This window comes from Gasterosteus aculeatus, chromosome 8 (genome assembly GCF_964276395.1).
Source record: "Gasterosteus aculeatus chromosome 8, fGasAcu3.hap1.1, whole genome shotgun sequence".
Taxonomy (NCBI): domain Eukaryota; kingdom Metazoa; phylum Chordata; class Actinopteri; order Perciformes; family Gasterosteidae; genus Gasterosteus; species Gasterosteus aculeatus.
This window is the reverse complement of record NC_135695.1, coordinates 5,829,342-5,845,820: the sequence shown is the minus strand read 5'-3', so window position 1 is coordinate 5,845,820 and position 16,479 is coordinate 5,829,342. Positions and strand designations below refer to the sequence as shown.

Sequence of the window (16,479 nt, the reverse complement as noted above, 5' to 3'; positions counted from 1 at the left end):
AACTGCTTCTTGATATCTATTGTACTTTTTTCATAATCACTGATTATGTTTCACTAGTTTTTCGCTCCGTTTCTGACTTTTACATGAGTGTGTATTGCGTCTGCTAGAGTGGAGAGCTCGAGGCTAGAGTGTGGGGCATCGCAGGAATCTGGTTAAAAAAGTATGGAACTTCTGTCCTTGCAGCCAAAGTATACACTCTAGAGGCTTCATTTCTTCAGATTAATGAGGGTATGGTTGTGCTGATTGGATTAATGTGTTCATGGAATCCCAGAGTTTTTTAGTTTTGGCGCAAGGAGTGTTTGAGTGACACAACCTCTGCCAAAAGCCCCATAGGCTCCAATACAAATCTGCCGACATATTTCTCACAAAAATCCACAAGGTACACGTTTTGTAAACGGCCATATGAGCCGTATTTATTACCGGACAGACATAAAAAGCACATCCACGCGTTCGGTAGAGTCTTGGGTCTCAAACAAACGCCGTATTTTTTAGATAGCTGTTATAGTTTTGCGCTGGTTCTCATTTGTTTGAGGTGTGGATTCTGTGTAACTCGCTGCCATGTCTCTGCATTTTGCAGCCGTTAATGATCACAGGTGCGCCGTTGTCGTGGTTACGAGCACTCACACGCTGCAGGATCTGTCTGTGGCTCACAGCTGCTCCTTGTGACCTGATTAGTGGAGTCACATGACGCAGCTATGCTTTCTGTCAACAGACCAATATGATAAAGACACTCGCCCCCCCTCCCCCCTCCACCCTGACCTATTCTCACTGTTAATCAGCCAGTCTGTCTGTCTATTTCTCCTCCTCTCTCTCTCCCTCTATCTCTTCCTCACCACCCCTCCCTTCCTCACCCTCTCACCCTCCCTCCCTCTATCTACACCCCCCCACCCCACCCAATCCAATAATTTCAAAATAAAAGCCCCATGGAGGGAATTTTTACTGTAATGTTTGTGATGAGGCCTATTAATTAAAAACTTTTAAGTGTGAATAACAAACATTCTGTCTCCCTCTACGAATATTACTCGTACTTCTAGTACTACAACTGATACTTCTACTACCATACTACTAGTATTTCTACTGCTATTAATACTACAACTACTACTAATGTTATTACAAATACTACTATGGCTAATAGTATTACAGCTGTTTCTACTGCTATTGATACTAAACCTACTATTACTGCTTATACTGCTAGTACTACTAACACCACAATTTCAACTAATACTACTACTAATATTACTACAAACAATTTAAAACAAATTTAAGCTCCTGCAACTTCTGTTTTTAGAAAATCTATTGAAATTCAGCTTCCCCACTTCCTGTATTTTCAGCAGTTCTTTAAAATAATTTCAGCTATTCTTATGCCTCTATCAACAGCAATTTTTCACTATTCATTTCTGTATTTTTTTGCAATATTTCAAATTTATTTCAGCTGTTTTCATTTCTGCTTTTTCAGCAAATCTATTGAAATTCCTTTCAGCTTCTCCCATTTCTGTATTTTCAGCAATTTCAAATTCATTTCAGCTTTTCTAATATCTATAATTTCAGCAAATGTATTCAAATTCCCTTCAACTTTCTGTATTTTCAGCTATTTTAAAAAGTTCATTTCAGCTTTCAGCTTTTTGCATTCCAACGCATTTTCAGCAGGAAATGCATTTTCTAGTTCCGACTTATTATGTTTCTTCTATTTCTTCCGCGCCGCCTTTCAACTCCTTCACACTTTCAGCTATTAAAACCATTCAAATATTAAATTATTCAGCTCCTTCAGGAGAGGGGTGCTATGACTTTTCAGCTTTTTAGCTCTTAAGCTTGAATTTATATAAATCTATAATCATTAATATTTTAACATGGTTTTCCAATGGAGATCGTTTTTCAAATCCTCTTCAACTTCTTCAACTTTCAGATTCTTCAGCTTCGCCAATCTTTCAGCTACAGACACCATTTAAACTTTCAAATGTTGACATAGGTCTCAACTATTTTATGAAAAAAACTGCTTCTTGATATCTATTGTACTTTTTTCATAATCACTGATTATGTTTCACTAGTTCTTCGCTCCGTTTCTGACTTTTACATGAGTGTGTATTGCGTCTGCTAGAGTGGAGAGCTCGAGGCTAGAGTGTGGGGCATCGCAGGAATCTGGTTAAAAAAATATGGAACTTCTGTCCTTGCAGCCAAAGTATACACTCTAGAGGCTTCATTTCTTCAGATTAATGAGGGTATGGTTGTGCTGATTGGATTAATGTGTTCATGGAATCCCAGAGTTCTTTAGTTTTGGCGCAAGGTGTGTTTGAGTGACACAACCTCTGCCAAAAGCCCCATAGGCTCCAATACAAATCTGCCGACATATTTCTCACAAAAATCCACAAGGTACACGTTCTGTCAACGGCCATAGGAGCCGTATTTATTACCGGACAGACATAAAAACACATCCACGCGTTCGGTAGAGTCTTGGGTCTCATACAAACGCCGTATTTTTTAGATAGCTGTTATAGTTTTGCGCTGGTTCCCATTTGTTTGAGGTGTGGATTCTGTGTAACTTGCTGCCATGTCTCTGTCTTTTGCAGTAGATCGTTAATGAGCACAGGTGCGCCGTTGTCGTGGTTACGAGCACTCACACGCTGCAGGATCTGTCTGTGGCTCACAGCTGCTCCTTGTGACCTGATTAGTGGAGTCACATGACGCAGCTATGCTTTCTGTCAACAGACCAATATGATAAAGACACTCGCCCCCCCCCCCCCCCCCCCTCCCCCCTGACCTCTACTTACTGTTAATCACTCTCAGTCAGTCAGTCAGTCTAATTCTCCTCCCCTCTCCCTCTCTTCCTCACCACCATTCCCTTCCTCACCCTCTCACCCTCCCTCCCTCTATCTACACCCCCCCACCCCACCCAATGCAATACGTGCGCCGTTGCCGTGGTTACTCGTAAACACGCTGCAGTATCTCTGTGTGTGACTCACAGCTGCTCCAATGACCTGATTAGTGGAGTCACATGACGCAGCTATGCTTTCTGTCAACAGACCAATATGATAAAGACACTCGCCCCCCCTCCCCCCTCCACCCTGACCTCTTCTTACTGTTAATCACTCAGTCAGTCAGTATGTCTGTCTATTTCTCCTCCTCTCTCTCTCTCCCTCTATCTCTTCCTCACCACCCCTCCCTTCCTCACCCTCTCACCCTCCCTCCCTCTATCTACACCCCCCCAACCCACCCAATCCAATAATTTCAAAATAAAAGCCACATGGAGGGAATTTTTACTGTAATGTTTGTGATGAGGCCTATTAATTAAAAACTTCTTAGTTTGAATAACAAACATTCTGTCTCCCACTACGAATATTACTCGTACTTCTAGTACTACAACTGATACTTCTACTACCATACTACTAGTATTTCTACTGCTATTAATACTACAACTACTACTAATGTTATTACAAATACGACTATGGCTAATAGTATTACAGCTGTTTCTACTGCTATTGATACTAAACCTACTATTACTGCTAGTACTACTAATACCACAATTATAACTAATACTACTACTAATATTACTACAAACAATTTTAAACAAATTTAAGCTCCTGCAACTTCTGTTTTTAGAAAATCTATTGAAATTCAGCTTCCCCACTTCCTGTATTTTCAGCAGTTCTTTAAAATAATTTCAGCTATTCTTATGCCTCTATCAACAGCAATTTTTCACTATTCATTTCTGTATTTTTTTGCAATATTTCAAATTTATTTCAGCTGTTTTCATTTCTGCTTTTTCAGCAAATCTATTGAAATTCCTTTCAGCTTCTCCCATTTCTGTATTTTCAGCAATTTCAAATTCATTTCAGCTTTTCTAATATCTATAATTTCAGCAAATGTATTCAAATTCCCTTCAACTTTCTGTATTTTCAGCTATTTTAAAAAGTTCATTTCAGCTTTCAGCTTTTTGCATTCCAACGCATTTTCAGCAGGAAATGCATTTTCTAGTTCCGACTTATTATTTTTCTTCTATTTCTTCCGCGCCGCCTTTCAACTCCTTCACACTTTCAGCTATTAAAACCATTCAAATATTAAATTATTCAGCTCCTTCAGGAGAGGGGTGCTATGACTTTTCAGCTTTTTAGCTCTTAAGCTTGAATTTATATAAATCTATAATCATTAATATTTTAACATGGTTTTCCAATGGAGATCGTTTTTCAAATCCTCTTAAACTTCTTCAACTTTCAGATTCTTCAGCTTCGCCAATCTTTCAGCTACAGACATCATTTCAACTTTCAAATGTTGACACAAGTCTCAACTATTTTATGAAAAAAACTGCTTCTTGATATCTATTGTACCTTTTTCATAATCACTGATTATGTTTCACTAGTTCTTCGCTCCGTTTCTGACTTTTACATGAGTGTGTATTGCGTCTGCTAGAGTGGAGAGCTCCAGGCTAGAGTGTGGGGCATCGCAGGAATCTGGTTAAAAAAATATGGAACTTCTGTCCTTGTAGCCAAAGTATACACTCTAGAGGCTTCATTTCTTCAGATTAATGAGGGTATGGTTGTGCTGATTGGATTAATGTGTTCATGGAATCCCAGAGTTTTTTAGTTTTGGCGCAAGGAGTGTTTGAGTGACACAACCTCTGCCAAAAGCCCCATAGGCTCCAATACAAATCTGCCGACATATTTCTCACAAAAATCCACAAGGTACACGTTTTGTAAACGGCCATAGGAGCCGTATTTATTACGGGACAGACATAAAAAGCTCATCCACGCGTTCGGTAGAGTCTTGGGTCTCATACAAACGTAGTATTTTTTAGATAGCTGTTATAGTTTTGCGCTGGTTCTCATTTGTTTGAGGTGTGGATTCTGTGTAACTCGCTGCCATGTCTCTGCCTTTTGCAGCCGCTCGTTAATGATCACAGGTGCGTCGTTGTCGTGGTTACTCGCTCACACGCTGCAGGATCTGTCTGTGGCTCACAGCTGCTTATATGACCTGATTAGTGGAGTCACATGACGCAGCTATGCTTTCTGTCAACAGACCAATATGATAAAGACACTCGCCCCCCCTCCCCCCTCCACCCTGACCTCTTCTCACTGTTTATCACTCAGTCAGTCAGTATGTCTGTCTATTTCTCCTCCTCTCTCTCTCCCTCTATCTCTTCCTCACCACCCCTCCCTTCCTCACCCTCTCACCCTCCCTCCCTCTATCTACACCCCCCCACCCCACCCAATCCAATAATTTCAAAATAAAAGCCCCATGGAGGGAATTTTTACTGTAATGTTTGTGATGAGGCCTATTAATTAAAAACTTCTTAGTTTGAATAACAAACATTCTGTCTTCCAACCCCCCCTCACCCAATTCCATCATTACAAACTAAAAGCCTCAATGATTATCTGTACCTTAACCATGAAGCGGTTTCGTTGAAATACGTATTGCTCTTTCAAATACTACTACAACCACTACGAATATTACTAGTACTTCTACACTAAAACTGATACTTCTACTACCATACTACTAGTATTTCTACTGCTATTAATACTACAACTACTACTAATGTTATTACAAATACTACTATGGCTAATAGTATTCCAGCTGTTTCTACTGCTATTGATACTAAACCTACTATTACTGCTTATACTGCTAGTACTACTAATACCACAATTATAACTAATACTACTACTAATATTACTACAAACAATTTTAAACAAATTTAAGCTCCTGCAACTTCTGTTTTTAGAAAATCTATTGAAATTCAGCTTCCCCACTTCCTGTATTTTCAGCAGTTCTTTAAAATAATTTCAGCTATTCTTATGCCTCTATCAACAGCAATTTTTTAATATTCATTTCTGTATTTTTTTGCAATATTTCAAATTTATTTCAGCTGTTTTCATTTCTGCTTTTTCAGCAAATCTATTGAAATTCCTTTCAGCTTCTCCCATTTCTGTATTTTCAGCAATTTCAAATTCATTTCAGCTTTTCAAATATCTGTCATTTCAGCAAATGTATTCAAATTCCCTTCAACTTTCTGTATTTTCAGCTATTTTCAAATATTCAGTGCAGCTTTCAGCTTTTTGCATTCCAACGCATTTTCAGCAGGAAATGCCTTTTCTAGTCTAGTTCTTCATCTTCTATTTCTTCCGCGGCACCTTTCAACTCCTTCACACTTTCAGCTATTAAAACCGTTCAAATATTAAAATGTTCAGCTCCTTTCTGGCTTGAGGGCTATGACTTTTCAGCTTTCTACCTCTTATGCTTGAATTTATATAAATCAATAATCATTAATATTTTAACATGGTTTTCAAATGGAGTTTGCTTTCAAATCCTCCTAAACTTCTTCAACTTTCAGATTTTTCAGCTTCGCAAATCTTTCAGCTACAGACACCATTTAAACTTTCAAATGTTGACACAGGTCTAAACTATTTTATGAAAAAAACTGCTTGTGGATATCTATTGTACTTTTTTCATAATCACTGATTATGTTTCACTAGTTTTTCGCTCCGTTTCTGACTTTTACATGAGTGTGTATTGCGTCTGCTACAGTGGAGAGCTCGACGGCTAGAGTGTGGGGCATCGCAGGAATCTGGTTAAAAAAATATGGAACTTCTGTCCTTGCAGCCAAAGTATACACTCTAGAGGCTTCATTTCTTCAGATTAATGAGGGTATGGTTGTGCTGATTGGATTAATGTGTTCATGGAATCCCAGAGTTTTTTAGTTTTGGCGCAAGGAGTGTTTGAGTGACACAACCTCTGCCAAAAGCCCCATAGGCTCCAATACAAATCTGCCGACATATTTCTCACAAAAATCCACAAGGTACACGTTCTGTCAACGGCCATAGGAGCCGTATTCATTACCGGACAGACATAAAAACACATCCACGCGTTCGGTAGAGTCTTGGGTCTCATACAAACGCCGTATTTTTTAGATAGCTGTTATAGTTTTGCGCTGGTTCTCATTTGTTTGAGGTGTGGATTCTGTGTAACTCGCTGTCCTGTGTCTGCACTTTTGCAGCCGCACAGGTGCGCCGTTGTCGTGGTTACGAGCACTCACACGCTGCAGGATCTGTCTGTGGCTCACAGCTGCTCGCTCCTATGACCTGATTAGTGGAGTCACATGACGCAGCTATGCTTTCTGTCAACAGACCAATATGATAAAGACACTCGCCCCCCCTCCCCCCTCCACCCTGACCTCTACTTACTGTTAATCACTGTCAGTCAGTCAGTCAGTCTAATTCTCCTCCCCTCTCCCTCTCTTCCTCACCACCATTCCCTTCCTCACCCTCTCACCCTCCCTCCCTCTATCTACACCCCCCCACCCCACCCAATCCAATAGGTGCGCCGTTGCCGTGGTTACTCGTAAACACGCTGCAGTATCTCTGTGTGTGACTCACAGCTGCTCCAATGACGTGATTAGTGGAGTCACATGACGCAGCTATGCTTTCTGTCAACAGACCAATATGATAAAGACACTAGCCCCCCCTCCCCCCTCCCCCCTGACCTCTACTTACTGTTAATCACTCTCAGTCAGTCAGTCAGTCTAATTCTCCTCCCCTCTCCCTCTCTTCCTCACCACCATTCCCTTCCTCACCCTCTCACCCTCCCTCCCTCTATCTACACCCCCCCACCCCACCCAATGCAATAGGTGCGCCGTTGCCGTGGTTACTCGTAAACACGCTGCAGTATCTCTGTGTGTGACTCACAGCTGCTCCAATGACGTGATTAGTGGAGTCACATGACGCAGCTATGCTTTCTGTCAACAGACCAATATGATAAAGACACTCGCCCCCCCTCCCCCCTCCACCCTGACCTCTTCTCACTGTTAATCACTCAGTCAGTCAGTATGTCTGTCTATTTCTCCTCCTCTCTCTCTCCCTCTATCTCTTCCTCACCAACCCTCCCTTCCTCACCCTCTCACCCTCCCTCCCTCTATCTACACCCCCCCAACCCACCCAATCCAATAATTTCAAAATAAAAGCCACATGGAGGGAATTTTTACTGTAATGTTTGTGATGAGGCCTATTAATTAAAAACTTCTTAGTTTGAATAACAAACATTCTGTCTCCCACTACGAATATTACTCGTACTTCTAGTACTACAACTGATACTTCTACTACCATACTACTAGTATTTCTACTGCTATTAATACTACAACTACTACTAATGTTATTACAAATACGACTATGGCTAATAGTATTACAGCTGTTTCTACTGCTATTGATACTAAACCTACTATTACTGCTAGTACTACTAATACCACAATTATAACTAATACTACTACTAATATTACTACAAACAATTTTAAACAAATTTAAGCTCCTGCAACTTCTGTTTTTAGAAAATCTATTGAAATTCAGCTTCCCCACTTCCTGTATTTTCAGCAGTTCTTTAAAATAATTTCAGCTATTCTTATGCCTCTATCAACAGCAATTTTTCAATATTCATTTCTGTATTTTTTTGCAATATTTCAAATTTATTTCAGCTGTTTTCATTTCTGCTTTTTCAGCAAATCTATTGAAATTCCTTTCAGCTTCTCCCATTTCTGTATTTTCAGCAATTTCAAATTCATTTCAGCTTTTCTAATATCTATAATTTCAGCAAATGTATTCAAATTCCCTTCAACTTTCTGTATTTTCAGCTATTTTAAAAAGTTCATTTCAGCTTTCAGCTTTTTGCATTCCAACGCATTTTCAGCAGGAAATGCATTTTCTAGTTAGTTGGAATGCATTGAGATGCATTCCAAGTATTGTTCTTCGAATCTTTATTCTTCAACTTCATCTTCTTCTTCTATTTCTTCCGCGGCACCTTTCAACTCCTTCACACTTTCAGCTATTAAAACCGTTCAAATATTAAAATGTTCAGCTCCTTTCTGGCTTGAGGGCTATGACTTTTCAGCTTTCTACCTCTTATGCTTGAATTTATATAAATCAATAATCATTAATATTTTAACATGGTTTTCAAATGGAGTTTGCTTTCAAATCCTCCTAAACTTCTTCAACTTTCAGATTTTTCAGCTTTGCAAATCTTTCAGCTACAGACACCATTTCAACTCTCAAATGTTCACACAAGTCTCAACTATTTTATGAAAAAAACTGCTTCTTGATATCTATTGTACTTTTTTCATAATCACTGATTATGTTTCACTAGTTCTTCGCTCCGTTTCTGACTTTTACATGAGTGTGTATTGCGTCTGCTAGAGTGGAGAGCTCGAGGCTAGAGTGTGGGGCAGCGCAGAAATCTGGTTAAAAAAGTATGGAACTTCTGTCCTTGCAGCCAAAGTATACACTCTAGAGGCTTCATTTCTTCAGATTAATGAGGGTATGGTTGTGCTGATTGGATTAATGTGTTCATGGAATCCCATAGTTTTTTAGTTTTGGCGCAAGGAGTGTTTGAGTGACACAACCTCTGCCAAAAGCCCCATAGGCTCCAATACAAATCTGCCGACATATTTCTCACAAAAATCCACAAGGTACACGTTTTGTAAACGGCCATAGGAGCCGTATTTATTACCGGACAGACATAAAAACACATCCACGCGTTCGGTAGAGTCTTGGGTCTCATACAAACGCCGTATTTTTTAGATAGCTGTTATAGTTTTGCGCTGGTTCTCATTTGTTTGAGGTGTGGATTCTGTGTAACTTGCTGCCATGTCTCTGCATTTTGCAGCCGCACAGGTGCGCCGTTGTCGTGGTTACGAGCACTCACACGCTGCAGGATCTGTCTGTGGCTCACAGCTGCTCCTTGTGACCTGATTAGTGGAGTCACATGACGCAGCTATGCTTTCTGTCAACAGACCAATATGATAAAGACACTAGCCCCCCTCCCCCCTCCACCCTGACCTCTACTTACTGTTAATCACTCTCAGTCAGTCAGTCAGTCTAATTCTCCTCCCCTCTCCCTCTCTTCCTCACCACCATTCCCTTCCTCACCCTCTCACCCTCCCTCCCTCTATCTACACCCCCCCACCCCACCCAATCCAATAGGTGCGCCGTTGCCGTGGTTACTCGTAAACACGCTGCAGTATCTCTGTGTGTGACTCACAGCTGCTCCAATGACGTGATTAGTGGAGTCACATGACGCAGCTATGCTTTCTGTCAACAGACCAATATGATAAAGACACTCGCCCCCCCTCCCCCCTCCACCCTGACCTCTTCTCACTGTTAATCACTCAGTCAGTCAGTATGTCTGTCTATTTCTCCTCCTCTCTCTCTCCCTCTATCTCTTCCTCACCACCCCTCCCTTCCTCACCCTCTCACCCTCCCTCCCTCTATCTACACCCCCCCAACCCACCCAATCCAATAATTTCAAAATAAAAGCCACATGGAGGGAATTTTTACTGTAATGTTTGTGATGAGGCCTATTAATTAAAAACTTCTTAGTTTGAATAACAAACATTCTGTCTCCCACTACGAATATTACTCGTACTTCTAGTACTACAACTGATACTTCTACTACCATACTACTAGTATTTCTACTGCTATTAATACTACAACTACTACTAATGTTATTACAAATACGACTATGGCTAATAGTATTACAGCTGTTTCTACTGCTATTGATACTAAACCTACTATTACTGCTAGTACTACTAATACCACAATTATAACTAATACTACTACTAATATTACTACAAACAATTTTAAACAAATTTAAGCTCCTGCAACTTCTGTTTTTAGAAAATCTATTGAAATTCAGCTTCCCCACTTCCTGTATTTTCAGCAGTTCTTTAAAATAATTTCAGCTATTCTTATGCCTCTATCAACAGCAATTTTTCAATATTCATTTCTGTATTTTTTTGCAATATTTCAAATTTATTTCAGCTGTTTTCATTTCTGCTTTTTCAGCAAATCTATTGAAATTCCTTTCAGCTTCTCCCATTTCTGTATTTTCAGCAATTTCAAATTCATTTCAGCTTTTCTAATATCTATAATTTCAGCAAATGTATTCAAATTCCCTTCAACTTTCTGTATTTTCAGCTATTTTAAAAAGTTCATTTCAGCTTTCAGCTTTTTGCATTCCAACGCATTTTCAGCAGGAAATGCCTTTTCTAGTTAGTTGGAATGCTTTAAGCATTCCAAGTATTGTTCTTCTAATCTTTATTCCGACTTATTCCTCTATTTCTTCCGCCGCACCTTTCAACTCCTTCATACTTTCAGCTATTAAAACCATTCAAATATTAAAATGTTCAGCTTCTTTCTGGCTTGGGGGCTATGACTTTTCAGCTTTCTACCTCTTAAGCTTGAATTTATATAAATCAATAATCATTAATATTTTAACATGGTTTTCAAATGGAGATTGTTTTCAAATCCTCCTTAAACTTCTTCAACTTCTTCAACTTTCAGATATTTCAGCTCCGCCAATCTTTCAGCTACAGACACCATTTAAACTTTCAAATGTTGACACAGGTCTCAACTATTTTATGAAAAAAACTGCTTGTGGATATCTATTGTACTTTTTTCATAATCACTGATTATGTTTCACTAGTTCTTCGCTCCGTTTCTGACTTTTACATGAGTGTGTATTGCGTCTGCTAGAGGGGGACCTCGCGGGCTAGAGTGTGGGGCAGCGCAGAAATCTGGTTAAAAAAGTATGGAACTTCTGTCCTTGCAGCCAAAGTATACACTCTAGAGGCTTCATTTCTTCAGATTAATGAGGGTATGGTTGTGCTGATTGGATTAATGTGTTCATGGAATCCCAGAGTTTTTTAGTTTTGGCGCAAGGAGTGTTTGAGTGACACAACCTCTGCCAAAAGCCCCATAGGCTCCAATACAAATCTGCCGACATATTTCTCACAAAAATCCACAAGGTACACGTTTTGTAAACGGCCATAGGAGCCGTATTTATTACCGGACAGACATAAAAAGCACATCCACGCGTTCGGTAGAGTCTTGGGTCTCATACAAACGCCGTATTTTTTAGATAGCTGTTATAGTTTTGCGCTGGTTCCCATTTGTTTGAGGTGTGGATTCTGTGTAACTTGCTGCCATGTCTCTCCCTTTTGCAGCCGCACAGGTGCGGCGTTGTCGTGGTTACGAGCACTCACACGCTGCAGGATCTGTCTGTGGCTCACAGCTGCTCCTTGTGACCTGATTAGTGGAGTCACATGACGCAGCTATGCTTTCTGTCAACAGACCAATATGATAAAGACACTCGCCCCCCCTCCCCCCTCCACCCTGACCTCTTCTCACTGTTAATCACTCAGTCAGTCAGAATGTCTGTGTATTTCTCCTCCTCTCTCTCTCCCTCTATCTCTTCCTCACCACCCCTCCCTTCCTCACCCTCCCTCTCTCCATCTACACCCCCCCACCCCACCCAATCCAATAATTTCAAAATAAAAGCCCCATGGAGGATATTTTTACTGTAATGTTTGTGATGAGGCCTATTAATTAAAAACATTATGTTTCCCAACCCCCCCTCACCCAATTCCATCATTACAAACTAAAAGCTTCAATGATTATCTGTACCTTAACCATGAAGCGGTTTCGTTGAAATACGCATTGCTCTTTCAAATACTACTATAACCACTACGAATATTACTAGTACTTCTAGTAGAACTACAACTGATACTTCTACTACCATACTACTAGTATTTCTACTGCTATTAATACAACTACTACTAATGTTATTAAAAATACTACTATGGCTAATAGTATCAGTATTCCAGCTGTTTCTACTGCTATTGATACTAAACCGACTTCTACTGCTAGTACTAATACCCAAATTCCAACTAACATTACTACAAACAATTTTAAACCTCTTTTTATTCATCTCAGCTTTTGTTATTTCTGTACTTTTTAAAATTCATTTAAGCTCCTGCAACTTCTGTTTTGCAATATTTCACATTTATTTCAGCTGTTTTCAGCAAATCTATTGAAATTCCTTTCAGCTTCTCCCATTTCTGTATTTTCAGCTATTTCAAATTAATTTCAGCTTTTCTAATATCTTTTATTTCAGCAAATGTATTCAAATTCCCTTCAACTTTCTGTATTTTCAGCTATTTTTAAATATTCAGTGCAGCTTTCAGCTTTTTGCATTCCAACGCATTTTCAGCAGGAAATGCCTTTTCTAGTTCTTCTATTTCTTCCGTGCCACCTTTCAACTCCTTCACACTTTCAGCTATTAAAATCCTTCAAATATTAAAATGTTCAGCTTCTTTCTGGCTTCCCTGCTATGACTTTTCAGCTTTCTACCTCTTAAGCTTGAATTTATATAAATCAATAATCGTTAATATTTTAACATGGTTTTCAAATGGAGTTTGCTTTTCAAATCCTCTTCAACTTCTTCAACTTTCAGATTTTTCAGCTTCGCCAATCTTTCAGCTACAGACACCATTTCAACTCTCAAATGTTCACACAAGTCTCAACTATTTTATGAAAAAAACTGCTTCTTGATATCTATTGTACTTTTTTCATAATCACTGATTATGTTTCACTAGTTTTTCGCTCCGTTTCTGACTTTTACATGAGTGTGTATTGCGTCTGCTTGAGTGGAGAGCTCGAGGCTAGAGTGTGGAGCAGCGCAGAAATCTGGTTAAAAAAGTATGGAACTTCTGTCCTTGCAGCCAAAGTATACACTCTAGAGGCTTCATTTCTTCAGATTAATGAGGGTATGGTTGTGCTGATTGGATTAATGTGTTCATGGAATCCCAGCGTTTTTTAGTTTTGGCGCAAGGAGTGTTTGAGTGACACAACCTCTGCCAAAAGCCCCATAGGCTCCAATACAAATCTGCCGACATATTTCTCACAAAAATCCACAAGGTACACGTTCTGTCAACGGCCATAGGAGCCGTATTCATTACCGGACAGACATAAAAACACATCCACGCGTTCGGTAGAGTCTTGGGTCTCATACAAACGCCGTATTTTTTAGATAGCTGTTATAGTTTTGCGCTGGTTCCCATTTGTTTGAGGTGTGGATTCTGTGTAACTCGCTGTCCTGTGTCTGCCCTCTTGCAGCCGCACAGGTGCGGCGTTGTCGTGGTTACGAGCACTCACACGCTGCAGGATCTGTCTGTGGCTCACAGCTGCTCCTATGACCTGATTAGTGGAGTCACATGACGCAGCTATGCTTTCTGTCAACAGACCAATATGATAAAGACACTCGCCCCCCCTCCCCCCTCCACCCTGACCTCTTCTCACTGTTAATCACTCAGTCAGTCAGTATGTCTGTCTATTTCTCCTCCTCTCTCTCTCCCTCTATCTCTTCCTCACCCTCTCACCCTCCCTCCCTCTATCTACACCCCCCCACCCCACCCAATCCAATAATTACAAAATAAAAGCCCCATGGAGGGAATTTTTACTGTAATGTTTGTGATGAGGCCTATTAATTAAAAACTTCTTAGTTTGAATAACAAACATTCTGTCTCCCACTACGAATATTACTCGTACTTCTAGTACTACAACTGATACTTCTACTACCGTACTACTAGTATTTCTACTGCTATTAATACTACAACTACTACTAATGTTATTACAAATACTACTATGGCTAATAGTATTACAGCTGTTTCTACTGCTATTGATACTAAACCTACTATTGCTGCTTATACTGCTAGTACTACTAATACCACAATTATAACTAATACTACTACTAATATTACTACAAACAATTTTAAACAAATTTAAGCTCCTGCAACTTCTGTTTTTAGAAAATCTATTGAAATTCAGCTTCCCCACTTCCTGTATTTTCAGCAGTTCTTTAAAATAATTTCAGCTATTCTTATGCCTCTATCTACAGCAATTTTTTAATATTCATTTCTGTATTTTTTTGCAATATTTCAAATTTATTTCAGCTGTTTTCATTTCTGCTTTTTCAGCAAATCTATTCAAATTCCTTTCAGCTTCTCCCATTTCTGTATTTTCAGCAATTTCAAATTCATTTCAGCTTTTCAGCAAATGTATTCAAATTCCCTTCAACTTTCTGTATTTTCAGCTATTTTTAAATATTCAGTGCAGCTTTCAGCTTTTTGCATTCCAACGCATTTTCAGCAGGAAATGCCTTTTCTAGTTGTTGGAATGCATTAACGATGCATTCCAAGTATTGTTCTTCGAATCTTTATTCTTCAACTTCATCTTCTTCTATTTCTTCCGCGGCACCTTTCAACTCCTTCACACTTTCAGCTATTAAAATCCTTCAAATATTAAAATGTTCAGCTCCTTTCTGGCTTGAGGGCTATGACTTTTCAGCTTTCTACCTCTTAAGCTTGAATTTATATAAATCAATAATCACTAATATTTAAACATGGTTTTCAAATGGAGATTGTTTTCAAATCCTCCTTAAACTTCTTCAACTTTCAGATATTTCAGCTCCGCCAATCTTTCAGCTACAGACACCATTTCAACTTTCAAATGTTGACACAGGTCTCAACTATTTTATGAAAAAAACTGCTTCTTGATATCTATTGTACTTTTTTCATAATCACTGATTATGTTTCACTAGTTTTTCGCTCCGTTTCTGACTTTTACATGAGTGTGTATTGCGTCTGCTAGAGTGGAGAGCTCGAGGCTAGAGTGTGGGGCATCGCAGGAATCTGGTTAAAAAAGTATGGAACTTCTGTCCTTGCAGCCAAAGTATACACTCTAGAGGCTTCATTTCTTCAGATTAATGAGGGTATGGTTGTGCTGATTGGATTAATGTGTTCATGGAATCCCAGAGTTTTTTAGTTTTGGCGCAAGGAGTGTTTGAGTGACACAACCTCTGCCAAAAGCCCCATAGGCTCCAATACAAATCTGCCGACATATTTCTCACAAAAATCCACAAGGTACACGTTTTGTAAACGGCCATATGAGCCGTATTTATTACCGGACAGACATAAAAAGCACATCCACGCGTTCGGTAGAGTCTTGGGTCTCAAACAAACGCCGTATTTTTTAGATAGCTGTTATAGTTTTGCGCTGGTTCTCATTTGTTTGAGGTGTGGATTCTGTGTAACTCGCTGCCATGTCTCTGCATTTTGCAGCCGTTAATGATCACAGGTGCGGCGTTGTCGTGGTTACGAGCACTCACACGCTGCAGGATCTGTCTGTGGCTCACAGCTGCTCCTTGTGACCTGATTAGTGGAGTCACATGACGCAGCTATGCTTTCTGTCAACAGACCAATATGATAAAGACACTCGCCCCCCCTCCCCCCTCCACCCTGACCTATTCTCACTGTTAATCAGCCAGTCTGTCTGTCTATTTCTCCTCCTCTCTCTCTCCCTCTATCTCTTCCTCACCACCCCTCCCTTCCTCACCCTCTCACCCTCCCTCCCTCTATCTACACCCCCCCACCCCACCCAATCCAATAATTTCAAAATAAAAGCCCCATGGAGGGAATTTTTACTGTAATGTTTGTGATGAGGCCTATTAATTAAAAACTTTTAAGTGTGAATAACAAACATTCTGTCTCCCTCTACGAATATTACTCGTACTTCTAGTACTACAACTGATACTTCTACTACCATACTACTAGTATTTCTACTGCTATTAATACTACAACTACTACTAATGTTATTACAAATACTACTATGGCTAATA

General features: G+C 39.6%; 1 protein-coding gene across 2 annotated transcripts in view; it reads left to right on the top strand.

Moving 5' to 3' along the window:
• atg4b (autophagy related 4B, cysteine peptidase) overlaps window positions 1-16,479 on the top strand; it is a 36,777-nt gene that overhangs the window by 12,659 nt on the left and 7,639 nt on the right. The window lies entirely within an intron of this gene.